Source organism: Thamnophis elegans, chromosome 13 (assembly GCF_009769535.1).
Source record: "Thamnophis elegans isolate rThaEle1 chromosome 13, rThaEle1.pri, whole genome shotgun sequence".
Lineage (NCBI taxonomy): Eukaryota > Metazoa > Chordata > Lepidosauria > Squamata > Colubridae > Thamnophis > Thamnophis elegans.
Window position 1 is genome coordinate 26,861,921 of NC_045553.1, and position 23,760 is coordinate 26,885,680.

Sequence of the window (23,760 nt, forward strand, 5' to 3'; positions counted from 1 at the left end):
CCGGTTTCCGCTGCGCCCATGCATGCTGAACAGCTGGTCTTCACGCATGCATGAGCACAGAAACCGGAAGACCAGTTTGATATGCCTGCAGCAGGGAACTGCTCTTCCAGTTCCTGGCGCTCCCGCGTGTGCACACCAGGGAGCTACTCTTCCGGTTTCCAGCGCTCCCCCACCCCCATGCGTGCTCCTGTTTTTGCACTCAGTGTCAAAAAGGTTTACCAACACTGTCTTGGGTCATTAGACCATTTTCCCTGCTTTGCTGCCTAAAATTTTGTTGAAGTACAAGTTACAAATTGGCTCCCAGAAAATTTTAACCGAGTGCTACAGAGGTACAAAAAGTACATCTGAGAATATTCTAGGGGGGAAATAAAAGGGAAACAAAGTCAAGATAACAACTGGATCCCCAACACCAAGGCCAAAATCTGCTGCTGGTCATCCAACCGAACCTAGCAAAACCTTGGAATACTTCCAAAGGAAAACCATCCTTGTGTAGCATTCACACACACCCTTTGCATCAGAGGAGATCCAATCAATCACTCTAAAAGGAATCAACCCTAACCCTTCTTTGGAAGGACAGATGCCAAAGCTGAAGCTCAAATACTATGAGGAGAAAGGACTCCTTGGAGAAGACTCCTGGTGTTGGGAAAGGCAGAAGGAGACGGCAGAGGATGAGATAGTTGGATAATCTCATTGACGCAATGTGTCAGGCCTGGAAGCCATTTTGGTGATTGGATCATCAGGCCTGCCACATTTAGTGCTGTGGGAAACTGGGAGGGGGATTATATGGAGTATGGGAGATACATAGTCTAAATAACATTCCTTTCCCAGAGAGTCAATGACTTCTTGCCTTGCACCTGGAGTGGCATGACTGGGAGGCATCTCCAGTTGGCACGATGTCTGATTGGACCATGTGATGGACCTGTGGGTGCTGGGCAGGGACTTGGACTTTCACTTGGGTGGAGAAAACCTGGAAGCTTTCACATTCAGGTTTTCCCAGATGTGCCAATATGACGTCTCTAATAAAATGGAACTTTGAGGAACTTCAAGCTTGGAGTTTTATTTCGTTGGGGGTGTTACTTGGAACCCTGACACAATGAAGATGAATTGGGCAAGCACCGGCAGATAGTAGAGGACAGGAGAGCCTAACATGCTGTGGTCCATGGGGCCCTGAAGAGTCAGGCACAACCTAGCAACCAAACAACAACAACAACTGAAAACATATATTTCACGAATGAAGGCAAAGATATGTGTCCCAGGATCCAACCTGGGTTGGTCACTGGGACCAGAGGTTTTGTCTTCCGAGCTTTCGGACTCATGCTGGAGGCCATCCTCTGGGAATTTCTAGAACTTTCCATCTTCAGGGAACTTCTAGAACAGAGATGGCTTACCTTTTTCTAAAGGTGTGCCAAAAATGTTTGTGCGAGCTCCCTCACCTGTGCATGTGTGAGTGACACCTCCCCCTTCATGTGTGAGTGACCTGTGCATGCACGGGGGGGGGGGATTTTCACCCTTCCCAGTCTCCAGAAACTTTCCTGGAGCCTGGGGAGGGCGAAAACGGAAGGACGGGGGAGGCAGTTTTCACCCTCCCTGGGTTTCAGGAAAACCTCCAGAGCCTGGGGAGGGCAAAAAACAGGTCCAATGGGCCAACCAGAACTTCCGGAAGGCCAAAAAACAGCTGGCCGGTGCACACATGTGTGCTGGAGCTGAGGGCTGACAAGGGCTGCCGTGCCGGCAAATATGGCTCCATGTGCCACCTGGTGCCATAGGTTCGCCATCACGGTTCTAGAACTTTCCTAAAAATGGGCTCCAGCACGAGTCCAAAAGCTTGGATGCCAAAACCTCTCATCCCGATGACCAACCCAGATTGGATCTTACAACACGTATTTTACTTAAGACAGCAACTTGTATATATTTTGCTTGAAAACGACACAGAAGAGGAATTCTGTTAAATGGCCGCATTTAATTTTTTGAGCCCCTCCCCGGGTCCCTCAAAAAAAGAGCCATACGCAGTGACTGTTTCAGCTGCTGAGATTAAGTCATCCATTTGCCACAAAAATACTCCTGGGAAACATCAAGCCCAGAGGAAAATTGTAAGAGCTCCTATTTCTCTTCCGATAGATTTCCTTGGAACATGGATGTTCTTTATTAGGGGTCCCAATGGGGGAGCATCACAGTGGACGTGGTTGATTGAGTAACAACAGATTCCCACCTCCCCCAAGTCTGCTCCCGCCCTCCCCATCTGTAATTGGATTTTAGCTGTTGGTATTAACTTATTCCTGTGGTGTGTGTGTGTGTGTGTGTTTGTAAGACACCCAGAGTTACTGTGGTAAAATAAGTGGCCAATAAATGTTTATAAATAAATAAATTAGCAAGCTATCCCCCCATAGCTCTCACCGCCAGTTCATAGCCTTTTAGTCTCTTATGTTGATAACATACTAATCTCTCCTTAACCACAGCCAGAATTAAGTCTCCTGAAAGAGAGGGAAAATCTTACAATTTAGATTAGAGGAGAGAGGAAGATTGAATTGAGAACTGATAAGATTAAGTAGCTTTTGAGATAAGAAAGTTGTTCACGGTTAGATTTGCATTCTCAGGGGATCAAATAGGATTAGGAAAATCTGAATTTAAATCTCAGTTTGATGAGGAAGTGGGTGATTTTAGGAAAAGTTATGACTTCCAAACCTTAGAATCAGAATAGAGCTGGAAAGGACCTTGGAGGTCTTCTAGCCCAGCCTGCTGCTCAAGCAGGAGATCCTATACCATCTCAGAAAAAGTGACTGTCCAGTTTCTTCTTAAAAAACTCCAGTGATGAAGCACTCACAACCTCTGGTGGCAAGCTGTTCCACTGGTTAATTTTCCTCACTGTTAGGAAATTTCTTCTTAATTTCAGGTTGCTTCTCTTCTTGATTAGATTCCACCTATTGTTTCTTGTCCTGCCTTCAGGTGCTTAGCTTGCTTCACCAGATTATTATTGTCAGGGGAAGTAATTCTAAGGAAAAATACTGAATATGCATCTCATATTTTAGAAAGAAAAAAAATCAGGGGATTGCCAAAAGATCAATAAAATGACCATGCTTTAATATCAACTAAACTAAACATTCTGTAGTTGGACCTTTGGTTCTGATGTTTCTTCCTGCAATGTTTCAGGGAGGGAGCTGAAGATAAGGCAGACAATTTTTCTATCTCCTCAAAACATCAAGGTAAAGGTTCCCCTCACACATGTGTGCTAGTCAGTGGTGGGTTTCCATTTTTTTTACTACCGGTTTACTACCACCACTGGTGCTAGTCGTTTCCGACTCTAGGGGGCGGTGCTAATCTCTGTTTCAAAGCCGAAGAGCCAGCGCTGTCCGAAGACGTCTCCGTGGTCATATGGCCGACATGACTAAATGCTGAAGGCGCATGGAATGCTCCTTCCTTCCCACCAAAGGTGATACCTATTTTTCTACTTGCCCTTTTTACGTGCTTTCGAACTGCTATGTTGGCAGAAACTGGGACAAGTAACGGGAGCTCACTCAGTTATGCAGCGCTAGGGATTCAAACCGCTGAACTGCTGACCTTTCTGATCGAAAAGCTCAGCGTTTTAGGCCCTGAGCCACCATGTCAAATTGGACATCAAATTGAACATGAAATTGGATCTCGAATCCACAGCGTTGCCTACCCATAGACAAGGATCTCAGCACCCACAATCGCCCCATTAAACATGGGAGATCCAACATGGGAAACGTCATCTACATACCTTTCAAGAGAAGAATGCCACAAGTCCATTTTAATAGCTCTGAGTAATCCCTTACTCCTACTTTAGTGCAGACAATTACCAAGTCTGTCAATAAACCTTAACTGCATTTCCAGTGTGCAAAGGATGTATTTCACTGTAATCATCATCTCACCTCTAATAAGCAGGTCCATATTCTCATCTCCAGACAGAGAGCCGTGGACAGGGAAGGTTTAGTCTAGGAAAGAACGTAAGGGCTGAAGGCCTCCTAATTACTATGTTCATCATCATACCAAGCCATGGTGTGGAGAATAGAGCTGGAAAGGACCTTGGAGGTCTTCTAGTCCAACCCCCCACTCAAGCAGGAGTCCCCGTACCATTTCAGACATGTGGCTATCCAGTCTCTTCTTAACCTCCAGTAATGAAGCACCTATAACTTCTGAAGGCAACTTCTGTTCCTCCGGGGAAGAGGTGAAATCTTGGGAGTTATTCCCACCAAAGAGAAGACATTTTCAGCTGCCAAATTAGGCACCCAGAAATTTCAGCTGAACTGGAAAGAAATTGACTCAGCTCCTGAACAGAAACAAGGTCAAGTGACTACACTAGTGCCAGGGGTGGGTTACGGCAGGCACTACTGCTGATTTGCTCCAGTGTGTGCGCCGCACGCATTAAAATTGTTCTGCGCATGCTCAGAACTGAAAAACAAGATGAGGAACCTGGGTCCCAGCGACCCAGGACGTTAAACCACTACAGGTTCAGCCAAACCTGTCCAAAACAGTAGGAACCCACCTCTGACTGGTGCCAATATGAGTTTGGAGCAGTATAAATGCCACATATGGAAGCTAATCCTCAAGAAAAGAATGAAGGGAAGACAAATGGAAGACTATAGTACAAGACCTTGGGATTTATCACGATTTAACTCCACAATTGCTGGGATTCACAGAATGTGCCAAAAACATACACCATCATGGTTTACAAGGCACAAGAGCCAAAAGATTCTCCACCAAGCCAAACAAGCCACCTTCTAGCTTAGTCGATGACGTCAAGAATCTAGTCTGAAACAAGGTGAGATTTAAACCAAGTATGGAAGCCCACTCTATCCTTACTATGCCAGCCTGCCCTAACTTTATGGCAAGGCCCTGAAATATCTCTCATAGTTCCCAGCCAGCTAGCCAACTGGCCAGCTGGCGGTGAAATATGGCATTTAGAGTCCAACACACCTGCCGGTTTTATGTTTAATGATCAGCCTGAAAAGTACAAAGGGAGAGAGAGCAAAGACTCCAGCCTTACCAGTCATTTTGTAGCCTGTCATTGAGAAGTTACAATATGCACCAGGAAAACACAACAGGAGAAGCAATTTAACTGCTGAAGGCATGCAGTCTGTAAATTTTTAGGGCCAATTTCTTAGTCCAAATTCTACCAGACCCTCAGTTATAGCAATAGCAGTTATAGCTGTTAGACTTATATACCGCTTCATAGGGCTTTCAGCCCTCTCTAAGCGGTTTACAGAGTCAGCATATTGCCCCCAACAACAATCTGGATCCTCATTTTACCCACCTCGGAAGGATGGAAGGCTGAGTCAACCCTGAGCCGGTGAGATTTGAACCGCCGAACTGCAGATAACAGTCAGCTGAAGTGGCTGCAGTACAGCACGCTAACCACTGTGCCACCTTGGCTCAGTTATAACCTTGCTCCCAGTTAGCAAGGGGTGTGTGTGTGTGTGTGTGTGTGTGTGTGTGTGTGTGTGTGTGTGTGTGTGTGTATTTCAGCACATAGCTGTCCTCAGCTGGTCTTTTTACAGCTCAGAAGCTAACCGCCTTGGGTCTAATTAGTAATTGATGAGAGGTAAAGAGCTTGATGTTCCTTAAGCCTAAAACCATGCTAAAGAAACATCAAAGACACCATTTACAGATAGTCCTCGACTTACATCCAAAAGAGGATCATGTGTCCCCGGGATACTGCAGCTGCCTCAATGCATGCCAGTTGCAAAAGCATCCAAATTTTGATCAGGTGACTATAGGGATGCTGCAACAGTCATAAGTGTGGAAAACGATCATGTCACTTTTTTTTTAGTGCCATCGTAATTTAGAACGGTCATTAAACAAATGGTTGTAAGTCCAGGACTGCCTCTACTGACCTGGGAACTCCCACCCGAAAGGCCTCAAAACTAATGCTGGTAAGCCCACATTTTCCCCAGTGCAATGCATACATCCCACTAACTTCCATTTACCGCATTTATCAGAGTATATGATGCACCAAGGTTTTGAAGAGGCAAATTTAAAAAAAAGTAGGTAGGTAGAGAGGGGTAGAGAGGAAGAGAAAGAGAGAGAAATATAGTAGGGTTATAGTAGGTAAGGAGAGAGAGAGAGAGAGAGTAGGTAGGTAGGTAGGTAGGTAAAGGGAGAGAGAGGGAGAGAGAAATAGATATAGAGAAATACAGTAGGTAGGTAGGGAGAGAGAGTAGGTAGGTAGGTAGGTAGATGTTTCCAGGTATATTTACCCATGTACTGGAGAAGGAAATCGTTGACAATCTGCAGCACTTAAGACTTCCTTCCTGCTGGCACAGACCTTGATCAATGTAATTCTTATCAATCACTTTAACTAAAGAACTTTCCAAAAAAAAGGTTTTTGCACTCTGCTAACATCCCCAAAACAGCCCATTTTTTGCTCATTTCTGCCCTCCCCAGCCCCCAGGAGCTCTCTCAAAGCCTCCATAAGGGTTTGCACAGCCATTTTGGTGAAGGGGCGGGGCTTCCGGAGGCAAAAAATGCTGTATAAGACACACCCAGATTTTCAGCCTCTTTTTTGAGGAAAAAGGTACATCTTATACTCCGAAAAATATGGTACCCAGACTGTGTTTATAGCAGGTGTGAACAGAATTGTGGCTTTAAGAAACAATGTATTCCTTAAATCCTGGACAGAAGAACTGCCATGTTTTTTTTAAATATTTTTTGTTTTGTTTTAATACAAACAATCCATCTTCCATTAAACAGTGTGTCCATCTGGGCACAAATATCTTGTGCAATAAGTTAAAATTTGCAACCATACTCATGACTGTCTATTCATAACTTAATACTAATATACATAATAAATATATCTGATACTATAGCAACCCTCTTCTTAAATTATTTAATTCTGTTAATATATTTTCTATATGCAATATTTCACGAGCCTACTTTCATTTCTAACTTACATATTTATTCTCTTACCATCGGTAGAATGATTCCCATATGCCAGTGATGGCGAACCTACGACACATGGCCAGCTGGTCTTAGGGTCTCTGCTGTGCATGCGTGGGGGATGGGGCACATGCAGGAGGCACATGTGGAAGCCACATGTGCAGGGTGAAGAGCATATGCAGGGACACACACACATGTGCAGGGGCAGGGAGCATGTGATGGAATGTATGTGCATGCGCTGAGGCAGGGCATATGTACGGGGGCCGTTCACGCATTGCATTTCAGGGTTTCAGCATGCTTTGGGCACTTGGTCCGGAAAAGGTTTGTCATCACTCCCATATGTTATAATATTTGGTTTGCTCCTTCTCTTTAATTACAAGTGTTAACCTATTCATTTCTGCACATCTGAATATTTTCCTAACCACATTCTCATCCATAGGAATCTCTTCACTTTTCCAGTGTTGTGTAAATGCAATCCTTGCTGCTGTTGCTACATGAATAATCAAACATACATTTTCTTTACTATAGGTTTCTAGTAAGATCCCCAGCAAAAATATTCCGGGTTTCAAATCAATATGCTGTATCATATTCTCCAACCATGTATATATTTTTGTCCAATATTTTTTGGCTTCTACACATATCCACCACATACATAAAATACAATGCTTAGTGATAGTTGTAGATTACTAATAAGCAATCAAATTATACTAGGAAACTAATAAAACAATATACATTTTAATGATACAAGCAACATGGTTATAGTCGTAAGTGGAAAGAGATAGGTACTAGTCAGGATGAGAAGAATAATAGTAATACAGTCTTGGTAAATAGTTTGACAGTGTTGTGGAAATTAGTTGTTTAGCAGAGTGATGGCATTCAGGCGGGAAAAGTTTCCTTGTGTCCAGTTGTTCTTGTGTGCAGTGTTCTATAGTGTCTTTTTGAGGGTAGACGTTGAAACAATTTGTGTCCAGGATATGAGGCATCTTCTTGACTCGTGCACTATACAGGTCCTCCATGGAAGGCAGATTGGTAGCAATTGTTTTTTTCTGCAGTTCTAATTATCCTCTGAAGTCTGTTTCTGTCTTGTTGGGTTGCAGAGCCAAACCAGACAGTTATGGAGGTGCAGATGACAGACTCAATCATTCTTCTGTAGAACTGAATCAGCAGCTCTTTGGACAGTTTGAGCTTCCTGAGTTGGCGCAGAAAGAACATTCTTTGTTGTGCTTTTTTGATGACGTTTTTGATCTTAGGTGTCCATTTTAAGTCTTGAGATATGACTGAACCTAGAAACTTGAAGGACTCTACTGTTGATATTGTGTTGTCAAGTATTGTAAGAGGTGGTAGTATAGGAGGTTCTCTCCTAAAATCTACCACCATTTCTAAGGTTTTGAGTGTATTTAGTTCAAGATTGTTCTGGTTGTTGATGGCGTTCCACAATAAAGGCATTTTCCCTCTGAATCTAATGGTGCAAAAATTACTCACAATGTCTACCTGACTTGAAAAGGGGAGGTTGCAATTCAGCTTTGGGTCCCACTAGCTTATTTCCAAAGGAAGGTATACCTGAGTGTTTAAAACTAAGCAGCAAATGCTCATGAATCTCCCAGAAAACTGGGGAGTCCTCTTCATCGCCGGTCCTACGTGCCTGCACTTCTTATTATGTTCAGACAAAGACAACTTGCTGTAAAGGGACTTTTTTTTCCTCCCCCCCCCCCCGCCAATGTCTCGTTCTCAAGCTGGAGCTTCTTTCTATTCCAGTCAGAGACGGTCTTGATGCTTTTTAATCCTCTCTGAAGACGACAATGGAGGGGTCTTGCCAGCCACCCCTGAGATTACGGAAGGAAAGAGCTTGTGTGTGTGTGCCGGGGAGGAATGGCTTTCTGCCAAAGAAATGCAGTGACAGGCCCCGACAGAGCTCAGCCTTGGCGGGTTTCCTCTCCTCTCTGTGCGTGATTATTTACACGGGGCTAGGCTGAGAGAAACAACAAAGTCTGCAGGAATCCATCTGCTCAACTTTGAATATTCATTCATAGCCCACTTCTCTTCCCTCCTCCTCCTCCTCCTGATCCTGGGCCGCTTCTGCTATGACTGCAAACAAAGTCGAATTTATTGTATTTATTTAGGGTATCCATAAGTCATTCCCGTTGGCCAAAGGGTGACATCTGAAAACAGGAAACGGTAATAGAACTCCCTGCTCAGTACAATTCTATTCACTCAGCCTTCTTCCCTTAGCAAGATTTCAAAAAAATCACTGTGATAGGAAGATTTGAGGGGGGGGAGAGGAAGGGAAATGGTGCTTTCCTTAAGGGCTGGGGGGGGAGAGGAAGACCCTTTTTTCCCCTCCCCAGAAGTTGTGGTGATGGTGGTTTCGCCAACTCCCCAAAACTTACATTTAGCTTTCAACAGCAAACCTGATCAACAATATCAAATCCTGGTATCCAGCAAGTTTGGCATCATCTTGAGGTCTTTTTAAAGACATTATTCTTGGTCTAAAGTAATTCTTTGGTCTTAATTTGTAAATAAGGAACTGGTTTTCTCCTTGGTTTTTTTTTTGGAATAACACATTTAAATGTTATCTAAATCTGAGGCCCCAAAGAAGTCCTTTTTCATGCAAATCTGGGATGAGAAGGGATGACCATGTCTAGAAGGCATCAGTTAGAAGAAGTTAGAAGCAGCGCAATTTTCTTTGTTTCAAAACTCTACCAGGCTGGGTGTCAAAATTCACAATCCTCACATTGTCTTCAATGTCTAACTCCTACTTGTTCAGATACGTTAAGGGGAAACAAAGATCTCTAGAAAACCTTTAAGGAAATATTTGATTTAGTCAAACAAAACAGAAACATTTTCCCATTTTTCAACGTTGAAAATAAAAAGGAAGAGTTTTGAAGAAGCAGGAAATCAATTTGTACAGATCTCAGATGCTTGTTAAGGCTTCTAAGGAATGCCTTTGGAGCAGAAACTTTAAGAAAACTTAGCCACTTATTAACATTTGATTTGCTGCCAACATTCCGCAATCAAAATACACTTTGTCTTTTGAATTCCACGGCACCTACTTTCGGGCTATATTTTAATCCTTAGGGTCAAGTGATATTTTGATAACCGGACAAGGAACTAAGAAAAGAAACGGAGTAGTGCAGTCTGATCATAGGAACACAGAGAAAATGTTCACTGAGCTCCATAGATCCTTCTTCCAAGGGAATGCATACAACACCCTAACCTAACAGTTCTCAAAATGGTGGGGAGAATTCATCGGAAGATAATTTAATTAAAAGTATCGGGGAGCAGGCTGGCAGTAAGTAGTTTGGGCTGAAAAAAATCCCCAGCACCAGTTAGAAAACACAATTCTGGAACAAACAGAGCATTTAACTTGATTCCACGCATGGCAATTTCCTACAGATCCTACATTTCCACCAGAAGCTCAAGATGAGTATGATAAAAGCCCTCACATTCTCACTGGGACGGCTCAATTAGCACAGGGGTTACTATCTTGCTGTAAGTCATCAAGCAGCAAAGACGGGAGTGTAAATCAATCACTTGCAAGAGAAAGAAAATGGACTTCAAACATGGATTGTATCTTCTGAGAATGGACACATTCTGAACTAATCAGGGAGAAAAACAATCGATCTGCGCTCTCTCTCGCTCTCTCTTGCTCTTTCTTTCTCTGTCTGTCTGTCTCTTTCTCTGTCTCTGTCTCTCTCCCTTTCTCTCTCTCTCTCTCTCTCTCTTATTCTTTCTCTCTGTCTGTCTTATCTCTCTCTCTGTTTCTGTCTCTGTTTCTGTCTCTCTCCCTTTCTCTCTCTCTGTTTCTCTCTCTCTCCGTTTCTCTCTCTCTGTTTCTCTCTCTCTTGCTCTTTCTTTCTGTCTCTTTCTCTGTCTGTCTGTCTCTTTCTCTGTCTCTCTCCCTTTCTCTGTCTCTATTTCTCTCTTATTCTTTCTCTCTCTCTCTGTCTTTCTCTCTGTTTCTGTCTCTTTCTCTGTCTCTCTCCCTTTCTCTCTTTCTCTCTGTCTCTCTCTCCCTTTCTTTCTCTCTCTCTCTGTTTCTCTCTCTCCGTTTCTCTCTCTCTCTCTCTCTCTGTTTCTCTCTCTCTCTCTCCCCCTCTCTCTCTCTCACACACAGACCAATTTCATGATGTTTAGATACCATTCCTATATCTTAAGATCCATTCATTTCTTGGCTCCTCTACATACATGCTAACAGCTCTGGAATAAGCTTTGTTTCTGCCATTTTTCACTCCCCGATCCTTAGAAACACTGGGGAAATGATCTAAGATTGTTTTCACTCCAACTGCTATCAAAACACAAAGAAGGAGGAGAACCCCTGAGGAGCCAACCAATGTTCTCTCCAACAAACAAATGGGAATGTGTCAAAATGGACCCCTCCCCATCACAGTTGCTGGTTTGGTGCTTTGTAAAAGAAGAGTCATCCATCATGGCAACATCACCCCACTTCCAATTTAAAAGAATGGTGAATGAGTTGTATCCAGCATGGACTTTCAGACTTCAATCAGAACAGAGTTGGAAGGGACCTTGGGGGTCTTCTAGTCCAACCCCCTGCTCAAAAGCAGGAGTCCCCATACCATTTCAGACATGTGGCTATCTAGTCTCTTCTTAACCTCCAGTGATGAAGCCCCTACAACTTCTGAAGGCAACTTCTGTTCCACCGGGGAAGACACAAGGTGAAATCTTGGGAGTTATTCCCACCAAAGAGAAGGCATTTTCAGCTGCCAAATTAGGCACCCAGAAATTTCAGCTGAACTGGAAAGAAATTGACTCAGCTTCTGAACAGAAAGTAATCCCCAAGAAAAGAATGGGCTTCATACAAATGGAAGACTGTAGTACAAGACCCTGGGATTTAATAATAGAATTTACTCTAACACTTTTTTCCTAAGACATTGGAAGCAGTTCTGCCCTCTTCTACAATTTATTTGTAGAATCTCCCCTCTCCTCTTCCGCTATGAAAGACCACCCAAAAGTAAAAGAAATCAAAATATAAAAGCAAATCCATTAAAGTACATCAGAGAGAGAGAGCGCGAGAAAGAGAGAACAGAGACACAGAAGAATCAGAAACACAGAGAGAACAGAGACAGAGAAAAAGAGAGACACAGAGAGAGACACAGAGAGAGAGAGGGAGAGGGAGAGGGAGAGGGAGAGAGAGAGAGAGAGAGAGAGAGAGAGAGAGAGAGAGAGAGAGAGAGAGAGAGAAGGAGCAGCTTTAATGATGAAAGAACATCCAAAGATGGTATTAGTCTACTTGCTCAGCCAGGAATCCTGACGTTCTCTTTGAAGAAAGAGATGTGTTTCTTGATCTAGCAAAATGTTCTTTAATTGTCATAGGGCAGAAGGAATTCTTCTAGAAGGTCTACTTTTACATGAAATACACAGAAGTCCCAATATTTGTTTTTTAAGAGGGGGAAAACTTTAATAAATAACACGCAACATAGTATCTATGCAATTGCAATCCTCAAACAAGTCCACAGGACCATTGGTGGAAATCAGTTCATGGATTCCAAAGAAAGAAAGAAAGAAAGAAAGAAAGAAAGAAAGGAGGGAGGGAGGGAGGGAGGGAGGGAGGGAGGGAAGAAAGGAAGGAGGGAGGGAGGGAAGGAGGGAGGGAAGGAAGGAGGGAAGGAAAGAAGGCAAACAGGCAGGAAGGCTCTGACTACCAGAAATTTTTTTAAAAAAACATTTCCATACTTTTTATTGGCCTGCTGCATGCTAATAAAACAAGGAAACCTTTGAATTCTCTCAAGAATTTCATCTGGCTACACAAAAAAAGCACTGTACAGCAAGATTGCGGTGCGCGCAGGACATCGAAACAGCCCCAAAATGTACGCTGGAAAAATGCAATATATCCCTACTTACTTTCCATGCTAAATAGAATGCCAAATTAACACTAAAACACTTTCAAAGATGACAGCTCAACCCTCCCTGGGTGTTTATTTGGAATGTCATTGTTCCTTCTTACTTCAAAAGTAACACTTGAATGTTTAAAACAAGAAACTGTCTATTTAATTCATCCACCGTCCAGGCCTTCCGCACTGCCTTGAAGAACTGGCTCGCCCGTCAGGCCTGGGGATAAGGATTTCTACCCCGCCCGAATGTTGTATGCATGTTGCTCATTATTTTATTATGTGTTGTTGTCTCAATGTTGTATTTCCCCTTTCCCTGGTTTTCTGTGAGCCGCCCTGAGTCCCCTCAGGGAAAAGGGCGGCCTACAAATGCAAATAAAACCTCTAAAAACCTCTAAAACCTCTAAACTTAAATCCCTTCTCAACCCGTATAAAACCGCATCTGAAAGAAAGTAACCCAGTAGAAGACGCCGTCTATCATCAAAGTTTCTATGAGCCTTTTATTGTTCCACACAAGGACGGAGAATGAGATCTGCGCCTCACCGTTTAGCAAACCAACTACACTCAATCTGTCTTAATTCCCCAGATTTAAGACTGCAGGAGAAAGTGGAGAACTTTATTTCCCTTTTATGATCGGACTAATGTAATCTCCAGAGAATCTGCATTTCTCTTCTGTTACTGACCCTCTTTACATTTTGCAACAAACCATTCCTTTCTGAACTGTTGTTATTGAATAAATCATAATAGGTGGGGTATAGATGTAAAGGTAAAGGTTCCCCTTACAGTGGCGGTGCTCATCTCTGTTTCAAAGCCGAAGAGCCAGTGCTGTCCGAAGACATCTCCGTGATCATGTGGCCAGCACAACTAAACGCCAAAGGCGCACAGAAAGCTGTTACCTTCCCACCAAAGGTGGTTCCTATTTTTCTACTTGCATTTTCACATGCTTTTGAACTGCTAAGTTGGCAGAAGCTAGGACACATAACGGGAGCTCACTCCATTACACGGCACTAGGGATTCAAACCGTTGAACTGCCGACCTTCTGATCGACAAGCTCAGCATCTAAGCCACTGCGTCCCTTGTTGTTATTGAATAAATCATAATAGGTGGGATTTAGATGTACTAATTCATAAATCATGGCTTAGAAATCAGGTTAGCTGAATTCACATAACTTACCCGTGCAAAACTATGCGCTCTTATTATTTAACATCATATAGAGTTCTAACCCAGCCTGAGAAACGTGCCTTCTATCCTGCAGCTAACATATTAATCACCATACAGCTGTAATCCAAAACCAGAACATTGTTGAAGTTTCACATAATAAAGTCTTTCCAAATATCCTGGATGGAAAATCTCCTTATCTCAAGGTTTACTACCATAATTTCTATTTATTTATTTATTTATTGAAAAATAGTTACAGTACTTTTTGAAGTTGTCCTTTCAGTTAATGATGGGGAGAGGAGCTTTTATTTGGAATAAAGTACTTAAAAGATATTCAGTTCTCTAAAAAAAATCTTTTATGGGCTCCGATACTGTTGGATATTAGCTACTGCACACACCAAAATGAATCTGGAGGAGTAAGAGAGATTAACTGGCCCCCAAAGTATCAAAGGCAGAAACAGTTTGCTTCAAAGTTGATTCTAAATAGCCCCGTCTATCCCTTAAGGCATGTGTTTTATAAATATTTGTATGCTTATAAATGGGAATATTAAGATATTATTCCCTCCTGAGCTGGCAATTAATCACGAAGAGGCAGCTATGAGTCTGGAACATAAGACAACATAAAAACACCTGCAGGACTCTTGCAGAGATCCTGTTCCATAGCATAACATCTGATTTTATGGCTATATTGTAATGACCTTGGTGAACCAACAAAGCACTGTTTAGCACCTGTATTTGCACAACACGTAGCTGTACCTAATCTCGGAGTGGAGGCACACACACCCATGAGAGCACCCGGTAACCTTTCCCTTATCTTGCATACCTTGGAGCAAGAAGGAGACATGTCACAGATCTAACCATCTGTTTAAAAAGTCCATGTTCTGGAGGCCCATGGCTTACCTCTTCTCCCAGCAAGAGAGACAAGAGAGAGACAGAGAGAGACACACACACATAGAGAAAGACAGAGAGAGAGACAGAGAGACACACATAAAGAAATACACACAAGAGAGAGAGACACACACAGAGAGAGAGAGTGAGAGAGAGAGAGAGACAGAGACAGAGAAAAAGAGAGAGACACAGAGAGAGAAATGCAGAGAGACAGAGAAAGAGACACACACACAGAGAGAGTCAGAGACACGGAGAAAGAGACAGACAAAGACAGACAAGACAGAGAAAGAGGGACAGAGAGACACAGAGAGAGAGAAACACACACACACACAGAAGCATACACAGAGAGAAATACAGAGAAAGAGAGAGACAGACAGAAAAAAGAGACACATAAAGACAGAGAAAGACAGAGAGAGACAGAGATGCTTCCAAAGGATAACATTCAGTACCAGATAATCCTTGACTTATGACCACAATTGAGCTTATATTGCTAAGTGAGACATTTGTTCAGGAATTTTGCCCCATTACACGACATTTCTCGCCACATTTGTTAACTGAATCACTGCAGTTGTTAAGTTAGTAACACGGCTGTTAAGTGAATCTGGTTTCCTCATTGACTTTGCTTGTCAGAAGGTCGCAAAAGGGGGATCACACGGCTCCGGGGGACACTGCGACCGTCATAAATGTGAGCCAGTTGTTAAGCATCTGCATAGAAATCAGCTGACTGACCATGGGGATGCTGCAATAGTCATCGGTGTGAAAAATGGCCAGAAGTCACTTTTTTTCAGTGTTGTTGTAACTTTGAACGGTCACTAAATTAACTGTGCTAAGTCGAGGACTTCCTGTACTAGCTGAGCACTAAGCTCTAGTCCAGGGGTGTCCAACCTTGGCGACTTTAAGACTTGTGGACTTCAACTTCCAGAATTCTGGCTGGGGAATTCAGACCTGTGCATTTCAACTCCTTTTAGCTGGCTGGGGAATTCTGGGAGTTGAAGTCCACAGGTCTTAAAAGTTGCTGGGGTGGACGCCACTGCTGTAGTCCACGGGAAATGACATCACAGTCCACTCTTAATGATGTCACAGGACTCTGCTCAAAAACCAGTGCCTATCAGCCAACGTAGCAGTCAGCTTGCTAGTCCTTTATGGCAGGGGTGTCCAAACTTGGGAACTTTAAGACTTATGGAGTTCAACTCCCAGAATTCCCCAGCCGAAGTCCACAAGTCTTAAGTTCCCATGTTTGGACACCCCTGCTTTATGGAAACCAGCCATAAGCAAAGGGACAGACTTGATATTCAACCCTTCCAGAAGAAAGTCAACACAGGGAGGCCCCTTCAAGCCAATTTACACATAAATTGCACCACTGCATTGTAAACAATCCACCCCCCCAATTCTTGTCACCTCATCAAAAAGGTTTTAAACTTTAACAGGTAGCCAATATGCCCCGAACTCCATTTGTCGGGCCAATACTAACAAAGTACACAGTCTAGCAGCAGTTTGGCATGGTGGAGTTTGGCAATACGTTGGTTTTCCTGGAAGGAACTTCACCAACAAGGCAAGCCTTTGCCCAGCCCCTCCTCACCAGCTTCTGTCCCTTCATCCCCTGCTTTGGCTTCGACCTGGCAACCCTGCAGGCATTTTGTGAGATTTTTCTTGCCACAATTTGTTAACCAAATCACCTGCAGTTGTGTTAAGTGAAGTACCCTGTTTCCTTGAAAATAAGACCTCCCCAGATAATAAGCCCAATCGGGGGTTTGAGCGCATGCGCTAAAATAAGCCCTCCCCGAAAATACTGCAACACAGCAGCAGCCATGAGTGTGACCACGCTTGCCGCCTCCTGCACCTCAAAAAACAATAAGACCTCCCCGAAAATAAGGCCAAGCGCTTATTTTGGGGGTCAAAAGAAAATAATGTCTTGTTTTTGGGAAAACACGGTGGTTTTTCACTTCTAGTTTAATTCATGGTTCCCTCATGACTTTGGTTGATCGAAGGTTACAAAGTGGGGGATCACATGAAAATGGGGATTCCTCCCCAGTTGCTGGCTTGTCGCCGCAACTCATTCCTGCATATGAAAAACAAAAAAAGACAGCTGGCCCAGTACAGATAGTCCCTCGACTTACGACCACCAAATTGACACCAAAATTTCTGAGAGATTTGTTTTGCCCCATTTCATGACCTTTCTTGCCACACTTGTTAGTGAATCACTGCAAGTTGATAAGATAGTAACTTGGTTGTAAGGGGAATCCCCACTGACTTGGCTCGTCAAAAGGTTACAAAAGGGGGATCAAGGGACAGCGGGACACAGCAACGGTAGTAAGTATGAACCAGTTGCCCAGCATCTCAATTTCGATCACATGAGCCCCGGGAATGCTACAAAGGTTGACACTGTGAAAAATGGTCATAAGTGATTATTTTCAGTGTCGCCGTAACTTTGAATGGTCACTAAATGGACTGATATAAGCTGAGGACTACCTGTAACAGATCTCCAAGCTACCTGGCCTTATCAATGAACCAACACTCATCACTACTTGTACAATACCGCTTTTCCCCAAAAGTGGGGGGGGGATTGCCCAAAAGACCGCTGGACTTTCTTGAAGACTTTTTTTTCCAAGAAGCTTCTTCAGAACTGAACTGAGAACTGAGGAAGCTCCTTGGATGAGAAGCAAAACGTTTTTCAAAAGAAAAGAAACAAGGAAGATCCATTGCTTTTGCTTAAAAAAAGAACCTTTGGGACAACCATGATCTGGATGATTGAGAATCTCTATAGACAGTACACTGACTATCCAGCACTGCTGGGCTACAGCAGGGCTCACCACCTTTCGGACCTCAGGGACCACTAAATTCATAATTTAAAACTCCCATTTGAATTTTTTAAAATAATAACTAAATAGTTTTTAGTGCAATATAAAAAATGCAAATATTTTTTCTGTGAACCACCAAAATTTTCTCACAGACCACCAGTTGGGTGACCACTGGGCTACAGAATCCATGCAAGCTTGGGAATTCTAGGGTGCTGCCATCCAGGGAGGGTACCAAATCGAAGGATTTACAATAGTTCCATCCATGTGCTTGGCACACCATGAAATTCCATCACCAAACAAAACAAGACCCTTTTTCAAGTCCCCCGAGGAGCCCCCAATGCAAATTTCGAAAGCGGGGGAGGAAAAAAGCAAGGGATTACCAGTCAAGGAAGGAGCAATTTCTACTTTGGGAGGGAGAAAGCTTAAGGTTCTTGATTGAATATATTTTACTTTTCTTTATGTACACGGAGAGCATATGCACCAAAGACAAATCCTTTGCATATCCAACCACACTTGGCCAACAAAGAATTCTATTCTATTGGAAATGAGTATGATAAAAGCCCTCACATTCTCACTGGGACGGCTCAATTAGCACAGGAGTTAGTATTTTGATGTAAGTCATCAAGCAGCGTAGATAGGAGTGTAAATCAACCTTGGCAAGAGAAGGAAATGGACTTCAAACATGGATTGTACCTTCTGTGAATGGACACACTCTGAACCAAGCAGGGAGTAAAAGAATCTGCTCTCTCTCTCTCTCTCTCTCTCTCTCTCCCTCTCCCTCTCTCCCTCCCTCACACACACACACACAAACACCATTTTCATGATGTTTAGATTTCTATTCTAAAGCTTAAAGTTAAAACCGTCAAGGCACGATAACTCCAAACCGCGGCCTTTAAAATCCGAAGTCGCGTCGGATAGATTCGACGCCACCCAGATACGAGTTAAGGTGCTCTTAGGAGTATCTCAAGAGGAGACACACACACACCTCCTTCATTTCAGAGATTTCCACCACCTTCTTGGAGTCCAGCAGAAGAGAAATCAAGCCGCTCTCCAGCTTGGAGCGGCCGGTTTAGGGAAAGCAGCGTCCGCCCGCCTTGCAAAACCCATGCACGTCTGTATGTGCGTGTCTGCGATGCTTACTTGTTCCCGTGCGTGCGTTGAGTAGGCGACACGAGCGACTGCACCAAACCCAAACGGGATCGCGGCCAATAGCACCCACCCACGCCCCCATCCCCTCTTCCCGGCTTCCCACCGACCCCCTCTGCAACCCCCCCCCCAAAAAAAACCGCCGCCCTTTTCCTTCTGCCCCCGCACATCCGCAGCCGGTAAGCGCCCCTCCGCGGGCCCCCGCTCGTCTCTTCTCCCCCCCCCCCACCCCGTCTCGTATCTCCGGGAACATCGGCGGGGAAGCGTGCCGGGTTCCGAGCCTTGCCCCCTACCCTAAGCCGTTGCACCTGCCGGGCGCCAAACGCCGGGGGCGACGGAGAACCCCCCTGCTCAGCTGAATACCAGCGGGAACTTTGCCAATTGCAATCCCCCCCCCTTCACCTCCCCAGGATTTCTCCCTCCGGGGAAAAAAAACTACACCCCCCCCCAATAAAAGGGGGTCGGGACCCCGGGATGGCTCCCCCGGGGGGTTCCGAAGGCCGCGCTTGCCGCGACCCCCCTTTGGGGGAAAAGGGAAAGTTTGGGCGAAACTTTCTCTCTCTCCAGCCACGGGCCAACTTACCGCTCGGACGGGGGAGGGGGCCCTCCCGGGCGCAGGCGAGCCTTTCAAGGAGGGTGGGGGGGGGGGAGAAAGTCCTGCGAGGCCGACGGTCCCAGGTGTCCCCTCCGCTCCGCAGGACCAAAACCGACTCCGGCGCCGCTGGGAAACAATAGGCGAGCCACGCGCGCTCCTCCTCCGCCTCGTCGTCGTCCTCGGCTGGGCTCAGAGTCCGGGCTCCACCGGCGGGGAAGGCAGCCCAGTAGCAGCGGCGGTGGTGGCTGCAACTCCGCCTTCCCAGCGGCCACGGAGGAGGGCAGGCAAGGCAGGTGGCGCGGGAGAAGCGGCGGCCACGGGGCGCTCCGGAAGGGCTCTCCGGCCCGCGCTTCCCCGGCAGAGAGAGAGAGCGCGCGAGAGAAGGCGAGGGAGCGAGCGAGGGAGCGCGGCGGCGGCGGCTGCTTCTTCCTGGCGCTGAGCGGCCGGTGCTGGAGGCGACTCACTCGGCGCTCGCCCAGTCCGGCGGCGGAGAGCAGCCGTGGGGAGTGAGTCACTCCCACCCGCCCGGCCGGCTCCGCCCCGTCCGCCCCCGACTGCCAGCCCCTCCTGCTGAGGTCTCCGGGAGCTCCGGCGTTGCTTAGCCGGCTGGGAAGGGGCCAAGGCGAACCGAGCCGCCCGGGGTTGCCTTTCCACCCGCTAAGGACGCGGGCCGGCCGATGGAGGAGCTGCTGGGGCAGAAGACCTCACGGGCTTCCTGGCTTTGCGAAGCTGCCTGGCCTGGGGGTGGGTTGGATCCGCCGTGGTTCCTTTCAGCCCCCCAATGGGGAGAGCCTCTTCCGCCTTGAATCCCTGCCGGATTCCCCAAGACAGGTAGTCCTCGACTTACAACGGTTCGTTTAGTGACCGAAGTACAACCGCAGTGGGAAAAAGTCAGCCATGACCATTTTTCAGGCTTAGGACCGTGGCATCGGATGCTTGACAACGGCTTCATATTTATGACGGTCGCAGTGTGCCATGCGCTTCTCCTTTCTAACAAATGTCTCGCTTAGCAACATAAGTTCTGGGCTCCGTTGTGATTGTAAGGCGAGGACTAGCTGTACTTTCTCCCTCCTGCATCTGCTCCTTTCTCTAAGCCAGGAGATTTCAGGCTGGAGTGGGGGAGGGTGTCTCTGTGGGATGGCCAAGGACTGAGAAAGGAGTCAGGGTTGGGGGGGGGGGTGTTTTTTTAAGCCTGATCATGCCTCTGGAGGCAAATTGGGACCGCGATCCGAATTTGCTGGCATTGCTTTCAGGTGTGCCCCTCCATTCTTGGCAGAGTGGGTGTCTGTCGCCCAGGAAAGTGACTTCCTAGGATACACAGATTAAGAATGCAAGAATAAAAAACAGAGTTGGAAGGGACCTTGGAGGTCTTCTAGTCCAACCCCCTATCTAGGCAGGAAACCCTATACCGTTTCAGACAACATCTTCTTAAAGACTTCCAGTGTTGGGGCATTCACAATTTCTGGAGGCAAGTCGTTCCACTTATTAATTCTACTGTCAGGAAATTTCTCCTCAGTTCTAAGTTGCTTCTCTCCTTGATTAGTTTCCACCCATTGCTTCTTGTTCTACCCTTGGAGAATAGTTTGACTCTCTTCTCTGTGGCAACCCCTGAGATACGGAAACACTGCTATCATGTCTCCCCTGGTCCTTCTTTTCATTAAACTAGACATACCCAGTTCCTGCAACAGTTCTTCATATGTTTTAGTCTCCAGTCCCCTAATCATTGTGGTTGCTCCTCTCTGCATTCTTTCTAGAGTCTCCACATCTTTTCTACATCATGGAGACCAAAACTGAATGCAGTATTAAAGTGTACAGTAACAATTTGAAAAATATGGCATCTTGGTTTCTTCCCCTGTTCCAATCCCAGTGAAATCTCCAAGTTACTCACGCGGAAGGAGGTCACACAACTTCATGTGAATTGCTGTACTTGAAATCCTGGCTTCTTTAAACCAGTGTGTGCTTAGCCAGAGTTATTACTTACATAAGACTCTAAGCCAGTGTTTCTCAACCTTGGCAATTTGAAGATGTCCGGACTTCAACTCCCAGAATTCCCCAGCCAGCATTCGCTACTGGGGAAGCATTCGCTGGCTGGGGAATTCTGGGAGTTGAAGTCCGGACATCTTCAAGTTGCCAAGGTTGAGAAACACTGCTCTAAGCTGCAATGGGGTGTGCTTGGTTGACTGTATCCTACAAAGCCATGGCTATGGCTTATTCAACCAGAAACCATAGCTATAAGCCGTGGCTGAGCAAATTGTGGTTTTGAAGAGTGCGTTCATCAGGCATGGTGGCTCAGTTCGGCCCTAACACTAAGCCACAAACTATGCTTTACAAACCAACAGCTGTGAGTCAGTCACATATTGAGCTTAGTGAAACAAGCCATACTTTTGATGGGTCAATCAAGCCAATGAATAGTTTGTGTGCAAGTTTTACAACGAATTTCATCAGGAGCAAACCTAAATATATTGCTAAACCAGGGGTCCCCAGTCTCTTGGCCACAAACCAGTATCAGTCTGTGCTGTGCACCAGTCCTGGGCCAGTTAAGAACTGGGTTTCACAGCTTTAGGTGAGCAGCAGGCAAGCAAGTGAAGCTTCCTCTGTACAGGTAGCCCTGGATGTTATGACCACAACTGAGCCCAAATGTCTGTTGTTAAGTGAGACATTTGTTGCGTGAGTTTTGCCCCACTTTACGACTTTTCTTGCCACAGTTGTTAAGTGAATCACTGCAGTTGATAAGTTAGTAACCCGGTTGTTAAGTGAATCTGCTTTCCCGTTGACTTTGCTGTCAGAAGGTCGCAAACCTGGATCATGTGACCTTGGGAAACAGTAGCGGTCGTAAATATGAACCAGTAGCCAAGTATCTGAATTTTGATTACATGTTCCTGGGGATGCTGCAATTGGTCGTTACTGTGAAAAATGTCCATCAATCATGTTTTCAGTGTCCTGGACCAGTGGCCTAAACCATCTTTTCAACCATTCATTTTAGATTTTTCAGCAATTAAGCCATGTTGGCCTGTTTACTCAACTCACAAAATGTTTGCTTTTTTTAGTTTGGTTAATGTTGTGCAAACTCAAGTAATTATGGCTTGCTAGCTGATAACCCAGCGTTGTCCAGCTGTGTATTCATCCTAATCCTGTATTTCGGCACAATTAATTCATTACAAATATTTTCCCTGTGACCCCAGAAGCGGCAAGAAAAGTGATACCACCTTAATTTCTAATGTTGGATTTTCCCCCTTACCAGAGGGAGCCCCCTTGTGGAGTACTGTGAAGCCGTTACCATGGCGACTCCAATACAATACAATACAATAACAGAGTTGGAAGGGACCTTGGAGGTCTCTAGTCCAACCCCCTGTCTAGGCAAGAAACCCTATACCATTCCAGACAAATAGCTATCCAACATCTTCTTAAAGACTTTCAGTGTTGGGGCATTTACAACTTCTGGAGACAAGTGTTCCACTGATTACCGTTCTAACTGTCAGGAAATTTCTCCTCAGTTCTAAGTTGCTTCTCTCCTTGATTAGTTTCCACCCATTGCTTCTTGTTCTACACTCAGGTCCTTGGAGAATAGTTTCACTCGCTCTTCTTTGGGGCAACCCCTGAGATATTGGAACACTGCTATCATGTCTCCCCTAGTCCTTATTTTCATTAAACTAGACATACCCAGTTCTTGTAACCGCCGTTCTTCATATGTTTTAGTCTCCAGTCCTCTAATCATCTTTGTTGCTCTTCTCTGCACTCTTTCTAGAGTCTCCACATCTTTTCTACATCATGGTGACCAAAACTGAATGCAAATATTCCAAGTGTGGCCTTACCAAGGCATTATAAGTGATATTAACACTTCAGGTAATCTTGATTCTATCCCTCTGTTTATGTAGCCTAGAACTGTGTTGGGTTTTTTGGCAGCTGCTGAACACTGCTGGCTCATATTTAAATGGTTGTCCACTAGGACTCCAAGATCCCTCTCACAGTTCCTACTACTGAGCAAGGTACCACCTATACTGTACCTGTGCATTTCGTTTTGCCTAAATGTAGAACCTTACTCTTCTCACCATTGAATTTCATTTTATTAGATAGTGCCCAATGTTCAAGTTTGTCAAGATCCTTCTGTATCTTAAGCCTGTCTTCTGGAGTGTTGGCTAGTCCTGCCAGCTTAGTGTCATCTGCAGATTTGATGAGTTCCCCATTTATTCCCTGGTCTAAATGATTGATGAAGATGTTGAGAGTACTGGGGCCTAGAACAGAGCCTCCACTGCATACATCCCTCCATGCGTTCTGGCCCATTGTACACTTCACTGATCCCTGATCCATCTACTAAGTTTAAATATTTGAACATTGGAGGTCTTCTAGTCCCCCCCCCCCACCTGCTCAAGCAGGAGACAAAGGGTATGCTTCAACCATCTTCTAATTTCTATGCCTCTTTGGATCTGCCAACACTATC

General features: G+C 45.1%; 1 protein-coding gene across 6 annotated transcripts in view; it reads right to left on the reverse strand.

The window, feature by feature from the left end:
- FGFR1 (fibroblast growth factor receptor 1) overlaps window positions 1-19,748 on the reverse strand; it is a 123,451-nt gene extending 103,703 nt beyond the window's left edge. For 3 of the 6 annotated variants that reach the window (XM_032228713.1, XM_032228715.1, XM_032228712.1), the window contains exon 1: window positions 19,311-19,746. The gene's annotated coding sequence lies outside the window, so the exon portion shown is untranslated. Of the gene's footprint in view, window positions 1-19,310 lie in introns of all 6 variants that reach the window. The other 3 variants (XM_032228717.1, XM_032228714.1, XM_032228716.1) reach the window with 2 other exon arrangements.
- Between the last annotated feature and the right edge of the window lie 4,012 nt (window positions 19,749-23,760).